This window comes from Brachycentrus maculatus, unplaced genomic scaffold, assembly GCF_059751285.1.
Source record: "Brachycentrus maculatus isolate JH-2025_06_01 unplaced genomic scaffold, ASM5975128v1 h1tg000464l, whole genome shotgun sequence".
Classification (NCBI taxonomy): Eukaryota; Metazoa; Arthropoda; class Insecta; order Trichoptera; family Brachycentridae; genus Brachycentrus; species Brachycentrus maculatus.
In genome coordinates, this window is record NW_028281211.1 from 106831 (window position 1) to 124221 (window position 17391).

At 29.9% G+C, this 17391-nt stretch overlaps 1 pseudogene; it reads left to right on the forward strand.

Annotated features, from left to right (window-relative positions):
- Nucleotides 1-739: 739 nt before the first annotated feature.
- The window catches only part of LOC148302293 (dopamine receptor 2 pseudogene), a 156233-nt pseudogene continuing 139581 nt past the window's right edge, over nt 740-17391 (forward strand).

Consider the following 17391-nt stretch of genomic DNA (forward strand, 5'->3'; position numbering starts at 1 on the left):
ACCCTTATCCACACCCCAATGGTGCATAGGGCACTGCGTTATATAAACGCAGTGTTATCTTGATCGTTTACACATGAAGGAAAGGTGATCAGCCCTCCGCTTCAGATACCAGTCCAGGGTAATGTTGAATAAATATTACAGTGAAAAAATAACTTATATTTATTTTATCCCCCTTGGGAATCGAACCCGGGACCTCCAGAACGGTAGCTGAGCGTGCTGACCATTACACTACGGAGGCGGACAAAATTTAATATGGTAAAAAAAAAATTCACGCGTCAATGAAACTTAAAATCGATAGATATTTTTACAAAATTATATTTTATAATAATAATAAAAAAATTATAATGAGGAACATAATAAGGAAAATAATTTATGAACTTCATAATATCATAAGCTTTAAAGAAACTTTATTAGCTCATTCAGAATAACTTAATAGTCCAACGTTATAGGTTTATAAATGAAAAAACGTTTTGAATAATAAGCTAGAAAGTTAATGATATTTTTTGTTTGCTTTCAGATACGCTCAGTGTGGATACAAATTAAGATAGACGGTTTCGCCGACATTGATATCGCAATGGCACCAAAATGTGAAAAAGCGTACAAATGTGAGCCTGTATTTGCTAAAATGGTTGTCACATCAAAGCAAACATATAAAATTTATCCCACGTGGGTTACATAAAAGGCTTAAAGAATGATAAATTGCGGGCAAGCACGTGAATGAATTAAAAACAACGGCGACATGAATTCAACAACGGAGCCATTCCACTTTTTGGACCAGGGCCAGCTGGACTCGCCAAGAGATAATGATCTCTATTATTCTTTCGATTCGTTCGCCGAAGGTTACAAGGGCCCTCCTGACTATACAGCGGGAACCCCTGAAACAATTTTTAACCTACTGGATACTGCAACTTCTTTCGATAATTGGACATACAATATCACAGACCAAACCAACACCTCAAACCCTGTAGTTGACCAATGGGAAATTTACGTCAGACTTGTCCAAGATAGAGCCGCGCTAGTATGCTTTCTTTTACTGTTTTCATTGACAACCGTCTTTGGTAACATGCTCGTCATATTGGCTGTCATCAGGGAGCGATATCTTCACACCGCGACAAATTATTTTGTCACATCGTTAGCTGTTGCAGACTGCTTGGTAGGGCTCGTCGTAATGCCATTTTCGGCACTATACGAAGTTCTAGAGCACATGTGGTTCTTCGGAATGGACTGGTGCGACGTTTGGAGGTCGCTAGATGTTTTATTTAGTACAGCTTCAATACTTAATTTGTGCGTCATATCTCTGGACAGATATTGGGCTATCACAGACCCGATGACGTATCCCATGCGGATGAGTGGTAGAAGAGCAGCGTTCCTGATCGCTGCTGTGTGGGTGTGCTCCGGCACTATATCATTTCCCGCGATAGCTTGGTGGAGAGCAGTAAGAACGGAAGACGTACCAGACTATAAATGTCCTTTCACGGAACATTTAGGGTACCTGGTTTTCTCCTCGACAATTTCATTTTACCTTCCGCTCTTTGTGATGGTGTTCACTTACTACAGAATATACAGAGCGGCTATGATACAAACGAGGTCTCTGAAGATGGGCACTAAGCAGGTGATGAGGGCTTCTGGTGAACTTGAACTAACGCTGAGGATACACAGAGGAGGAACGACAAGAGAAAGACCAGGGACTATTTATCACTCAAACACGGCTAATTCAACTCCAGAAGAGCATTCCGATTTGCACGAGCCACTGACTGCTCTGCAGAATAACGGTTTATCTAGGACTGCCTCTAATAGGATAATGAACACTACGCACTCCAAGAATCTACCGAAAAACTTTTCACTTTGGCAAAATTTGCCAAGGAGAAGAAGGCGGCCAAAACCTTGGGGATAGTGATGGGTGTGTTTATAGTGTGTTGGTTGCCGTTTTTCGTTGTGAACCTTCTGTCGGGGTTTTGTATGCAGTGCATAGCTCACGAAGAGATAGTGAGTGTCATAGTCACGTGGCTTGGCTGGATTAATTCATCAATGAATCCGGTCATCTACGCTTGTTGGAGCAGAGACTTCAGACGGTAAGTTTTACAGATTTATTTATTTTTGTAATTCAAATCACAGAACGTAATGCAAACATACGAGTAAAAATAGTTAATACGCGATTAAATAATAATCAAAACCTATAACTCATAAGAGACAAAGTAGAATTTAGACAAACATTGTTACCCAAAATACGACAAAATAATTAGGTACCTAGAGAGAATTCAACTGTAAGGAAGCTAACAAAGTTTCAAAACTAGTTAGATCAAAATTTCTGATTTCAAATAGTTAGTTATAATTGTAGTCGTATTCAATCTGATAGATCTAAGAAATAATATCCTAATAAAATATTGATTTGCAATAGACCTTTCATCTTTGCAGAGACCCGAGAAATTCGGTTAAAACTTTTCCAATTATTTCGTGAAAATTCGTAGTCGATCCGATAAATTTGTAATTTTAAGATGGCAAGGTTTGGTAAGTGTGTCATGTTTATTATTTGTCTTGCAAAAACTTCAATGTAACTATAATCAAACCGCTTTAGTGCCATACATTTTCGATGGAGCTATTCAGAAGCGCGAACGCGCTCTTCGTCATTAAAACGGTTAGAATATTCAATCCCCAATGTTGTTCTTATGACACACCCTTTTGAGAAAACAGGCTTTTGAGATGTTCAATATTTGTATTTAATCCACATACATTTTAAAGATAATTCAATAACAAAATACTGCATATCGTATTCATACAGAAGAAAGTGACACACTGCATTTTTTACAAAAACGTGATCATTGACTATTTGATATCTTACTAGCTTAATATTGCCCTAAAAAAAACTCAAAGCGATTTTTAACACGGAAGTATAATATATTGATATGTTAAAATTTCTAAATGCATTTTGATGTTTATTTTTTAGCCAAGCAAAATTGACTTAAATGGCCCTCCTGAACATTTAACGTTTTGATATAATTTAAATATATATAAATATATATATATATATATATATATATATATATATATATATATATATATATATATATATATATATATATATATATATATATATATATATATATATATATATATATATATATATATATATATATATATATATATATATATATATATATATATATATATATAAATATATATATATATATATATATATATATATATATATATATATATATATATATATATATATATATATATATATATATATACATATATATATATTTATATTTATATATATAAATAAATATATATATATATATATATATATATATATATATATATATATATAAATATATATATATATATATATATATATACATATATATATATATTTATATATATATAAACATATATATATATATATATATATATATATATATATATATATATATATATATATATATATATATATATATATATATATATATATATATATATATATATATATATATATATATATATATATATATATATATATATATATATATATATATATATATATATATATATATATATATATATATATTTACATATATTTATACATATACATATATATATACATACATATATATATATATATGTATATATATATATATATATATATATATATATATATTATATATATATATATATATATATAAATATATATATATATATATATATATATATATATATATATATATATATATATATATATATATATATATATATATATATATATATATATATATATATATATATATAAATATAAATATATATGTATATGTATATATATATATATATATATATATATATATATATATATATATATATATATATATATTTATATATATATATATACATATATATATATATATATATATATATATATATATATATATATATATATATATATATATATATATATATATATATATATATATATATACATATATACATACATGTATATATTTATAAAAAAAATTACTTAAATTGTAGATAATAAGAATCAGCTCAAATTTTTAGATATTTCAAACATTCAAGTATTTTGAGATTATATTTTTTTACTGTAGTTATTTAGCTAAAGTTAAATGAATAATTTCAAAATCACATCTTATCTTATCCGAGTAAAAGTAAAATAATGAAAGAATGTAATCTTGTAGCGGGAGATTATAAGGGAAGTCTCCCTCTTCGGTGAATAGTTCAGGCTTTGTAGCTACAGTGTATCCCCTCGCCCGAACAATGATACACCTTAACATTATTGGAAGGAGCTCCGGCTGTTGTCATATAAATAGCTCAGGACGCTGGCTGCTCTAAATCTGAGCGGATTTCGTACTCCATTGAGCACAACTAATTCAGCGGCATTCAGCTGTGATTTTATAGCGTCTTTTGTAAAACAGAGAAATAGCGCGGACGGAGGAGTCTTCTTGTGACAATTTAATTAAACCCTTCTTTTGCCCTCCGCTCTTCCCGCTATGCAGATATTCCTTCATTATTGTTACCGAATTAATTTCAAGCATCCGCCAATGATCGAAGGGTTGGGATAATCCGAGGACTAGAAAGAAATATATTGTTTATTGATTTACAACATTTTGATTGTGTTCAAATACTTGTTCACAAAATATGGATTATCTCTAATTACAGGAGATGATCCAGATTTTGAGTTTTTGGTAAGGGAAGGGTAATTAACTATGAGAATTTTAATGTTTTAGAATTTAGTACATAAACCCTGATGATTACAATGATCTTGTCGAAACCGGTTGGATAAAGTTAAAAATAGATTGAAACAAAGTTGTTTTATTTTATAAACAAATCTTTTATATTTAGAAATAACATTCCTTAAATTAATAACCACATTAAATATAATTACTATTTGATTCGACAATACTGATTAAATTAGATTTATCACCCTCCATTTTAGACCTCTCCCACTCTTTTCAACCTACATAATTCTCACCAATTTTGGCTAACATCCTTAGTTAATATGGAGATTTCGGCCTTTAGTGTATGTTGATTTTTGGATCGACCAAAAACGCATGTGATTAACATTTTGAGTAGTTGTAGGTACGGTTGTGTGAACAGTGTCATGGTAGTGAGGTGTGGTATTTTTTGCATGCTTATGTAGTGATTGTCCTGACGATGAGGCGGGTACGTCCCGAAAACTGAGGGCAAAAATCTCGTTGAGTGGTTACATACTTACATTTTTGTAAAAAAATTAACTAAAAAGAAAATTTAATTATCATGTCCAACATGAAAAGACACATTGTTTAATTTCACAGCCGCAAGATGTTACGCAAAAATAATTAGTTCTCGACGAAATTTGCGGGGCTGAGTTAATTAACTTTGGGCCAAATTTACAAGAAAGCATCAGTTACACTTTCAGAAAAAGTTTTCAGGAAAAATGTGAAATAAAGTTTGTAATATCAGTGTCTGAAACGGTTGAGGAAAAATGTTTCAAAATGTAAGTGGGGTTAAGCTATGAAATATCGGAATGAAAACCATTATGCCATCGTAAACTGATGAAGTTTCTCACTTTGAGTGTTTATGGAATGTTGTTACAAATTCCCTATAGGCCAGGGACGGTGAACCTAAAAAAGCTCAAAATAGCCTGAGTGTAATTTTTTTTTCAATTAAATAAAATGTCGTGTGCCACATACCATAAAAATAAAAATGCATCAAGTGTTTGTGTAAATTCAAATTTTTAAATTAAAAAATAAAACATTAATGCATCGAAAAAAATAATTAAGTACTTATTAATGGCAAAATAAAAGAAATAATTAAAAAACATACCTAATCAAAAAAATGTTGAAACGTGCGAGAAGTATTAAAAAAAAAATCGATTTATTTATGCATGAATGTCGTTATATCCTTCGTTTCTGACGTTTGCGAAACTCTTGATGCACGAAGAAAACATACAAGGCCATTTAAATATGTTTTGAAATTTTTTGTACTATTTATTAAACTTTTTAGATTTTTGTAATTTTTTTTTTCTTCATTCGCATGCCACGCAAAATCGTCTTGCGTGCCACCCATGGTACGCATGCCATAGGTTCGCCATCCCAGCTATAGGCCATTCGATATCGCAAGCAAAACGAAACAGAATATTTAAAATTGTGAACTTTGTATAGCTCGAGTTATCCGCGACTCCATGCTTTTATTCGAGGCAGTAAGTATTATTAATCAATGGAAATTTCAATAGGATTACTTGGAGTGTATTTCTCGATCGGTATTGATGAAATGCTAGAATTCGCGGTACAACAAGTGAACAAAACGCCATTCAGTAGCAATCATCACAGCGATAATAATTACGTTACACAAATATTAATACCCGAAACAATAAACGTTTCCAGAGCTTTCAATTTATTTTATTCGTACACAGCTGCTACAAGCTCAATAATATAAATCATATTTTTAATATTAAATATTATTACTCTTTGGTAGATTTGCATAAAAATTTCGTAGTATTTTGTATGATTTGGCATTAAAATTGTGGAACATGTGAACATGTTGATAACCAACAATTAAAAACATTTTATTTTTAATAATCTGGTGATGAAAACATATTTTCGAAAATAGACGTGTAAAACATAATAACTGGGATAGTAAAAGTGTTTTATTAACAATTTGTCCTCCTCCGTGGTGTAATGGTCAGCGTGTTTAGCTACTATGCTGAAGGTCCCAGGTTCGATTCCCAAGGAGGGGGTGAGAATAAATATTAGTGATTTTACACTCTAATATTTATTTAATATTACTCTGAACTGGTCCCTGAAGCGCAGGAGTGATCACCTTGCCTTCATATAATTAACGTTCAAGATAATATTGCAATATGATTGCGTCAATAAGATGCAGTGCCCTATGCACCATTGGGTGCGGATAAGGGTTAGAATAATTGATAACAATTTCGGAATAATTTACGAATATCACGATACTTCAGTGATATCTCAACATGATGAAGAAGAATATGGAAGTCGGGGCATTTTATGATTTATGACTTTTCATTGGCCACTTGAGGTTAAAGTGATCACTTTATACGGTGTATAATAGCATTTACTATTGTACCCATAGTTGACAACCAAACTCAATTTTATTTGTTTCAAATTTAGACATCAAATACTGATAATGTTTATGTTTGACATTACAAAATGTTTGACATGTTTAAAAATGTTTTAATAAGACAAAACGCGTCACATATTTTTATAAATATGTAAATAAAGGTAGAATTCGATCCACTAACCGTGTTTCAATTTTTAATTTATAAATATGTAATTAATGGTAGAATTCAATCCACTAACCGTGTTTCAATTTTTAATATATAAATATGTAAATAATGGTAGAATTCAATCCAATAACCGTGTTTCAATGTTTAATATATATGTAATATTACTCAACAGTTAAAAAAGGAATTCTACCTTCTGTCTGCAGTTACAATTAATGTGTTAATAGGTATTTATCACGATATTTTAATTTTAAAACTTTTAAAATAAAACCAAAAAGTGATGAATCAATTATAACTATAAGAGTATTAATGTGACATTGACGGATAAATGGCGAGGGATTTGAACTTTTCTGAAAGAAGGTGAATTTGAGCTTAAATCCATATTATCTAACGTGAAACAGTCCGGCTTCTTTTTATATGGCACATAAGATAGATCACTTCACTTCAGTATTGAAGCAATCAAATCAGGAAGCTTCATCCCTTAGGAGACATTTGTATGTTGATTAAGCTTTCCGCAAGGACTACATTTTCGCAGAAACTTGTTTTTAACACCTACGTCGCAAATGTGGCTCCAATTCAACACTCACTATGTACCTACCCTATATTGTTAGTAGTGGATATATAACGAAATTTTCTTATTCAAGGCGTATCATAAAACAAATGAATTATTTCAAGGTACTTACTATATTTATTAAATTTAATTTTACTTGGTAAATACCAATATTATTAAAAATGTGTTGTGATACGTGTTTCGAAAAATTGTGGTATTTATCAATAATTTTTTTTGAATAAAAAATTTAATAGATATTATCCCAATGTGTCTGCCGAGTAAATCAATGAAAGTAGTACTTTTGTATTAATAATAACTCAGACCACAAAGAATAAACCAACTCACTAGTAGGAATAAGCCATAAAACGTATAAAGTTAATAAATAATAATAATAAAACCCTTATCCGCACCCCAATGGTGCATAGGGCACTGCTTCATATAAACGCAGTGTTATCTCGATTGTTTACACATGAAGGAAAGGTGATCAGCCCTCCACTTCAGGTACCAGTCCAGGGTAATATTGAATAAATATTATAGTGAAAAAATCACTTATATTTATTTGACCCCCCCTGGGAATCGAACCCGGGACCTCCAAAACGGTAGCCGAGCATGCTGACCATTACACTACTGAGGCGAACAGTTAAAGTTAGTAAAAGTGGACATTATGTAATTCCAAAAAAACGAGTAATACTCGAAGAAAGAAAATATTTTTAATATAAATAATATTTGTAAAAATTACTTTGAGGACCTTGGGACCCAGTTATTACGATATATTTTTCTCTCAGTTTTCCAAATCTAAGAAAGTTTTGAAAAGTTTCTCACAAACTGATAGCACCTTGCAACTAGGCCAAAGCAATACAATTATATATTTTCGAAATATATTTACAACTTTTGCTCTTTTCAAAAGGTAGTTAAACTTGGCACAGATTGTGCCCTTTTATATTACTTAAGGGATCATGCATTGAGTGTTAGTTGGTGTATCCAACAAGGCGCGGAGAAAGTATAGATGTTCCTTGGGAAGGAAATAATTGTTTACAAAACTAATCCCAACTTATAAAGAGATAAGTTTCCTAGTTTACACCGAATCAGACAATATCACATGTGTGATATCGTACGTTATTTCTTCATGTACTATTTTATTTGTTCTTTTAAACATTTTTTGGTAATAATTTTATAAAAAACACGATGATTTTTATTTAAAAATAAATCAATTGTGTAAAATCCCTTTTTAGAGTTATTTATATAAATGCGACTAGTTTTAGGAACTACAGATATTCTCATCAACTGATGAAAATACAAACTTATGTTTGGTTTGTTAGTTGAGTCAGTTACTTACACATTCATATTTCAAAATGTATAAAATTCGAGTATATTAACACTATCGAGTATATATTAACACTATCGTGTAAGTCTAAGTAATGTAGGCAATTTAATTTCCTTGGAATTACATAACATTATTACGTATTACGTGAAGAGATACAGTAGATATTAGAAAATGATATTTAGTTAGACCTATCACCGTCTGTACTTTATTATTTTAATAAGTTAATCCATTTTCAAATGATTTTGCATATTCCGAACCTATGAATTACAACTTTGAAAAATAAAATTGAGTTAGCAGTTTACCCGTGTACACCTAGGTCTACCTAATGCTTATTGTATAATGTAAGAATAACGTCGACAGTATAATACAGATTCAGGGCAAAGAAACATTTTAACAAAATATTTGCATTCATACGACTTATTATGAAAAAAAATATTAAAAAGTTCTTAACATATTAAGTGGTAAATTTAAAAAAAAAACCTAACCTATCCTTACCTAACTTACATTTCCCGGCCAGTGTTGGGTAGACCTAGGTATACATGGGTAAACTTGAATTTCCAATTTATTTTTGTCAATTTTTTAACATTGCTGACGGAACTGGATAATATGTACATATACCAATGCTAATTCCAAAATAAAAGTGATATTTGAAACTATCTTTGAATGATTTGATGACGGAGTTAAAATTTTAACAATATTTCAAAAGTTTGTGTTTTTACAAAATAGTGTTTCGTAAATATCCTAAAAATTCTTACTATTCGAAGGTAGATTATTCAAACATAAAATTTTAATAATAATATTTACAAAAATACTTCAATTTCACACTATTTGTGTGAGCTTAAGCGGCTCATTATTAGAAATAGGTATAAAATTGTGGTAGAGTGGATTCGAACCGAGAAACTATAACTCAAGAGTCCGCGGCACAAACCACGGCACCACAACCCGCAACAGTAACATTTTATTCAATTTATTTCGGCTATTGTTAATCTAAATGTAAAATGATTCGGCATGTGTATTCCGAACTCATGAAATACTTAGAACAAAAAGTTTCTTTTTGTATGTATAATACTTGAGGAAGTATTCTCGGCAAAGAAGTTTCTGGAACAGGAGTTTTATACTAAGTTTGTTAAAGATATAATATTTTACCCTTGTGTCTGGAAAAACTTACTGAAAATGATAGTATTTCTTCGTTTTTCTTCCTTTGTGTACAAAATTCATTATTAGCGTATACACATAAAAATATAACACGTGTGTAAAAATGAAGATCACAATTGGCGTAAAATGATTTAATCTTTTTCGTTTTTTTTAACCAAAATATCCTCGCGTACCTCAAGGATCTTGTAAACATTTAACAGTGTCCAAAAACTAGTACGAGTACGGGAATGCGATCCGAGTGTCCAAGCTATTATTTTTTATTTCCCTTCCAACTGTGAAATTCTTATCTTTACACTGCGTCGTATCGATTTGTACCAGTCCAGGGTGATATTCAATAAATATGAGAGTGAAAATCTAAAATGTTTACTTTAACTATCCTAAAAATCGAACTGAAAACCTTAAGCTCGATAGTCAAACACACTTACCACTTACTTTGGAGGCAGACTTTTACACAGTTTGCAAAAGACATACTTAAAAAAAAAAATTTACATTAAATTTATTACAGATTATCATATAGATAAATAAATCAGAAAAAAACATATTTGACATTTTTTCCGAAGCATTATCGATATTAACTTAGAATTTTTTTTTGTTTTTAATTAATTTTTTATGCCTCGACTTAGTGATGTTCATTTTTATTTGTAAAAAAATAATTGTATTAAACTCGTAAAATCATAATGCTTGTTTTTAATTTTTGATATTTCTGAATTTGTACTTTCCACTTACTTCAAAATATAGAAATTAAATATTGTGTCGTATTTTTTAAAATTTGCTTGTTCAATTCAAACTTTTCGTAAAATATAAAATTCAATTAAAATTTAAGAAAATGTTTTTTCTTCTTTTTAAACAATAAGAATATCAAGTCTTTCTCATGATTGTAATTAAAATGGCGTTTATTTAGGTATAAAAATACCCCTGAGTTAAAAGCAATAAATAACATATTAAAGGTAAACACCTTTCTTAACAGTGTATTTTTAAAAACTGCGATATTGACATTAAGGATTTCGCCTTATTTTCACCCTGGAAAATAGCTCGAAGGCAAATTGAATATAAATTACGCTTCGGAAAGAAAAATTGGAAAAACCAAGAGGGTTTATTTGCCTGTGCGGTTACCAAGTTTTCCAATACCATCAGATATTATTTTCCCACAGTTAAAAACCAATAAAATAAAACCCACGAGAATTTTAAATAAGGAGATTAAATATTTAAATAATTTTCCCCAGTAATAAGAGATAAGATGGTTTTATGATATTTTACGTTCAAACAAGCGTGGTTTTTCTTACATTTCAAAATCCATTTAATGGAAATAAAAAATAAATAAAAAACAAACGTAAGTCTATAAAAAAAGAGTCTTTAGGCGTACAAAATTAATGGAAACTGAATTAACGGAGACTTCACAATTTTTTATTTTTTTATTAAATGTGTTCACACACACACATACTATATAGTTAATATACATATATCACAAATTTTGTATATTTCACATATTTTGACATTCTTATAACATTAATATTAACTATTGATACTTTCTTTCAAATGTAAATTTTCGGCATCATCAGTAAAATATATTTTGTTGTTGTTTACAATAACCGAAACATAAATGAAATGTATTGTACGATTTTTCCCAATTTTATTTATTTCTCATACTAGAAGACGCCCGAAAACGTGATTAATAATTTTTATTCATATTATTTAGATATAATATTGAATTATTCAATATTACCCTGGATTACCAGGGCTGATCACCCTTCCTTCGTGTAACGATCAAGATAACACTGCGTTTAAATGATGCAGGGCCCTATGCACCGTCGGGGTTCGGATAAGGGTTTGAAGGAGATATAATATTCAATGACGCCTTTTTGGCGTTTCTCTTGTATGTGATTATAATCCAGGATTCGGACCTCACATACTAATAAAAGAGTTTCTGCTTAATAAAAAGCTCCTTTTCACCTCACCAATAGATGTCTCTTGTGAAGTTCCAGTGATTCAAAAACAATTTTTTAAAATTGGTTCATAGAACTTCCAAGAATTTGAGTAGTGTGGTTGTCAAAAATGATATGAAATATAACTCCTATAATTGGAGATAATCCAGATTTGTGAACAAGTATTTGAACACACTAAAAATGTTGAAAATTTTTATCAAATTTAAAATTTGAACTGTTATTTTATTATGAATATTTTAAGTGTGTTTAAATCTTTATCACAAACTCAAATTTATGATAAAGATTTTGGATACAATATTTTTTTTATAAAACTGCACTTAAGCTATGAAGGGTAGTTAATTCAATCCTTTCATGACGCTTCTCGTGCCTCATTTTTTTGTTATTTGATCAACATGGCTATCTGCTTCACTGGAGCATTTGGTATTCAGATTGTCTTGTCTTATACAGCCCCTTGTTAGAGAAGGGGGTGGTCTGAGAGGTGGCGACTTTACTATAAAAGGCTCCATTAACGAGTGCTGAAAGGCTACCAATGGGCGGCACTGCTCTCCGTCGGTGGATGGCTTTAGAACATAAGAGATGTGCGGATGTAAAGAAATGTTTTGAAGTGTGTAAATGATGTGTGTAAAGTGTGTAAATGATGTGTGAATTTAATGTGTGTAAAGAAATGTTTTCCTCTAATTTTTAAATTCGAATGTGAAACAACCATGTAAGGGAGAAAATCCGAGATGGTCACGTTACGTCCGTTTTAAGTTGGACTAGATAAACTAGAGCAGTGGTTCTTATCCGTGTTGAAGGTACCGAACCCCACCAGTTTCATATGCCCGTTCACGAACCCTTAATTGGAAAAATGTATTGTTAGATTGATCTTTTCCTCTTAAATAATATACTAGATCTATTGGATAAATAAATATATATCCTATGTCGTATCATTTTTCATACTATTTGATATATTCTTTTCATATAATATACTAGATCTATTGGATAAATCAATATGTCGTACAATTAGAACTACTATTATTATAGTAGAACTCCACCGACAAGACACACAAGGTGGCTTGGTGGGTCTCTGCAAAAAAAAATGTTCCAAATATGTATAAATTGTGATTTAAATAAATGTTTATAAAAAAAAATAATAAGTCGGGTGTGTATTTTGACCTCCGCCGAATCCAGGAGATTGACTCACCAAACCCCTGGGGTTCCATCGAACCCAGGTTAAGAACAACTGAACTAGAGTGTCGTTTCCTTGTTTTACAGAGCATCGTCAGTATTTTGAGTCTAATATTAAAGACGTATTTTATTTTATTTTAAACTTGTAATAACTTGTAAGTTAACAATAAAAGTGAGACTTTGCTATAATTGTGTGTCAAAATATCAGGTCATGTGATGTATGGAGAAGATTTGCAGCTTAGGATGTAAATCTGCTTCTATGTAGTTTTTTTTTATGGTGTATCTGTTTAATATCTAATATTTTGTACAAAAGAAGTGAAAAAAGAAATTTGTTTTAATTGTTGTATTAATTTTTAAATCAAACACAGATTTTTTGAGCCTACTAAGTTGTATTTTATTTAAAAAAACACATAAAAATTAATATTGTGATAATTGTTTCACCTAGTTTTTAAACGATTGTTTGAAAATGCCATAACTAGGTGAAACAATTGTCACAATAGTAATTTTTATGTGTTTTTTCAATAAAATACAACATAGTAGATTAAAAAATCTGTGTTTGATTTAAAAATTAATACAAAAATAAAAATGGAATTCTACAAATTAAACGCCAAATCAGTAAATAATGAAATTCGTGAAATTTTATTTTGTCTTTTGGATATATGTACATCAGCAATAAAAAAACGATAGTACTCGAATGTTCTTTAGGGCTAAATCTTATAAAACCATTTTACTAATTCGTTCTACTTATTTCTAATATCTAATACTCAAACAACTCAAACGATTATTATAAGAATTTTAAAGTATTATTTCAAGTCAGCCAAATGAGCCATTTCCTGCGTTCCATTTCTTTCCGCACCGAGACTAGGATCACGGGATTACGAGACGCCTTTAAGCGGTTTTTTCTCATTTGTCAACGAGCACGTATTTTTACGTAAATATATATGTGACGTACATACATATTATATTGACTCGTGTGTAAGTGGCATGTGGGTACCTCGTAGGAGGGTATGTCCACAAATACATTTTGCGGTACGAGTAAAGCAAAGCTGTAAAATTGTATGCAATTAACGAAACCAAAAGGTTCCATATATCTAAGTAAAGTCTAGAATATAAATATGTAATTTCCCTCTCCAAGCAAAAGAGCTTACTCTGTACTTTGAAGAGGTACAGCGTAACTAGTAAAAGCTTAACATGGAAATGTCTTGAAAATGACTTAAATTCAAACATGTTTATTAACTTTATATATTTTTGAAATCATATTTATTAGTTGCCGAAGAAAATTCTCCTTACCCATTATGTATAAGGATTTATAGCATATTCAGTGTAAATGTCTGAAAAATAAAAGTAAATGCGTATAATTAATAGTAAATTAATAAGGTTGATCTCTAAAAACAATTCAATACATACAATATAAAACAAAAGATATAATGAATGAAATATTTCATATCAATCAAAATTTGTCATAGTTTATTTTTTATTTTTTTATTTTTTTATTTGTATACATTTATTTAAATCACAGTTTTTACACATTTAGAACATTTTTTTGCAGAGGACCCACCGAGTCACATTTATTTGTCTTATTAGTTTTGTCATATTTTCTAAATTACTTTACTACATAAAAAATTTCAAAATATATTTTAAATGTCTCAAAACACTAAGTTAGAACATTTCGCTTCTGTTACGAGCGCGCATTTATTTTTAAATAAAGAAAATCTCCCCCAAAACAGAAATATTAAACGGAAATAAAATTGTCCTCTTCCCTTATTTAAAATGGAAAAATGTCGGCGGGAAAAGGTTTGGCGAATGGAGTCTTTAAAAGAGACAAAAATCTACGGACTAAAGGTTTACCAGGCTTTTATTTAGTTAGGCTTTTGAGGTTTACTGAAAAGGCCCGGAATGAAGCAGTCACGTATTCCGCACCAGTCGACTAAGAAATCATTAGACCAGTTACTGCTAAACGATTTTACTCCAGCCTCATAATTACGTTTTGTTTATTTAAGGAAATTAAGAAAACGGTCTGTTTAAAAGTGATAAATGAAACCAAAATGAACCCGTTTAAATTTGATAAATATCTTTAGCCAATGGTTTATTTTTAAACTTTTTTTTTTAAATTCTTACCCCCATTTACACCCGTTGTTCATAGCTTGGGTTGACCCTTGTTAATTATATCATGGTAAGGTGATCAAGTGGCAAGTCCTAAGCTACAGATTCATAACATTTTGATTTGATTGATTTTTAAAGCCACTCGTATATGTAGTTGGATTTAGTATCAACATTTTGAGTGTGTCAAAATACTTGTTCACAAATTTGGATTATCTCAAATTATAGAAGTTATTTTTTATATTATTTTTTGACATATCATGAAAGATGAAAAAGAATATGGAAGTCTGGGCATTCACGGGGATGACTACCGTCATAGGCTAGTTTAAGTGATCACTTTACACGCCTGTAACATTCACCAATTCCACCCATTATTGACTAAAATTGTTGAAAGTTCTATAAACATATAAGTATGAACCAATTTTGAAACATTGTTCTTGAATCACTAGAACTTCACTAGAATTAATGAACTTCACTTTTCATTTCACCAATAGATGTCTCTAATGGTGTAAAGTGATCACTCAAACCAGTCTATGACGGTCGTCAACCTGTGAATGCCTAGGCCTTCATATTCTTCTTCATCTTTGATAAGATGTCAAAAAATAATATGGATTTATTATCTCTTCTATTCCATATTACTCAATGTGATAAAATACTTGAAATGTAACAATTTATTTGACAAGTGTTTAAAAAAATAAGTAATAAGGTATTAAGTATGATTAAAGGTCGACATGACCAAACAAACATAGTTTATTCGATTGGAACGATTTATAGATATAACATATTCAGTGTACTCGTATTAATAAGCACTTACGATTATGTACATAATTTTCCGTAAACGTTTCTCAATGAAAGTGGTTATCTTTTGTCAACAAGTCAAAAACACGTCAATCTATTTGAGTTTTTTTAACCTTATTCGGTATTCATCCAACAACAAGACGCAGTAAAAACTTACGAACGACGAAAGTGGAAAAAAATCACGGTAAATCTCACATCTGATGGGTGTTCGGGGGCAATTCCACGGGGATTGGATTCGGGAATCGAGAGCAAATCCAATAATGTACATTGTCGATTTTGGTATAAAATCATCACTGAGCCAAGTAGCTCGTCCAATCTGATGTATTATTTTTCAGTGGTGTAGTCGAAGAATATTTATTTATTTAAAAATAAAATCTATAATAATAAAATAAAGTGACGTTTTTGGAAGTTTCAATCGCGCATTTTTCAGAATTAAAAGAAGCTACTAATATATTCACGAAAAAATGTCAATCGGATTTTAGAAATACGCGAATATTGTAATAAAATCATTTTAAGGCTATCGTGAAACGGTTTTAAGTAAAGTGGATGTGTTGTACAAGTGGGTATTTTTAGTAATTTTACATTAAATAATGTTTATTTTGTTTAATTTATTTTCTCCATCAATAAGTCTAATTTTTTATTTGAGTCAGCAAGTCTATTTATCTATTTGTGGTAAATAACATTTTTTAATGTATTTTTATACGTGTGCGATGAATTTCGTATCATTGTTGAATACTGTTTTATTATTTTTTTTTAATAATTCAGTCATTAAAAATAATGCTGTACTTACTTATTGTATATAAGGATGGCTTTTTGGTATAATTTATCAAAAAAATTAATGTCATTCAAGTTTCCATTACTAAAAACAATTCAATACTTCTGTTCTTTTGACTCTAGCTTAAAAAAAGTGAAGAAAGATCATACATTAAAGAAAATTTTGAAAATATTAAAATTCAACATATCTTTATTGAAAAAAATTCGATCAAAGAATTTCCGTAAATATATTTTCCAAAACTTAACACTGCCGGGGATTTCCCATACCTGTGAAGACAATGTATTTCAGCCCCTGCAATTTTCTTATCTTGGGACATAGTTCATGGGAGATATCGATCACCAT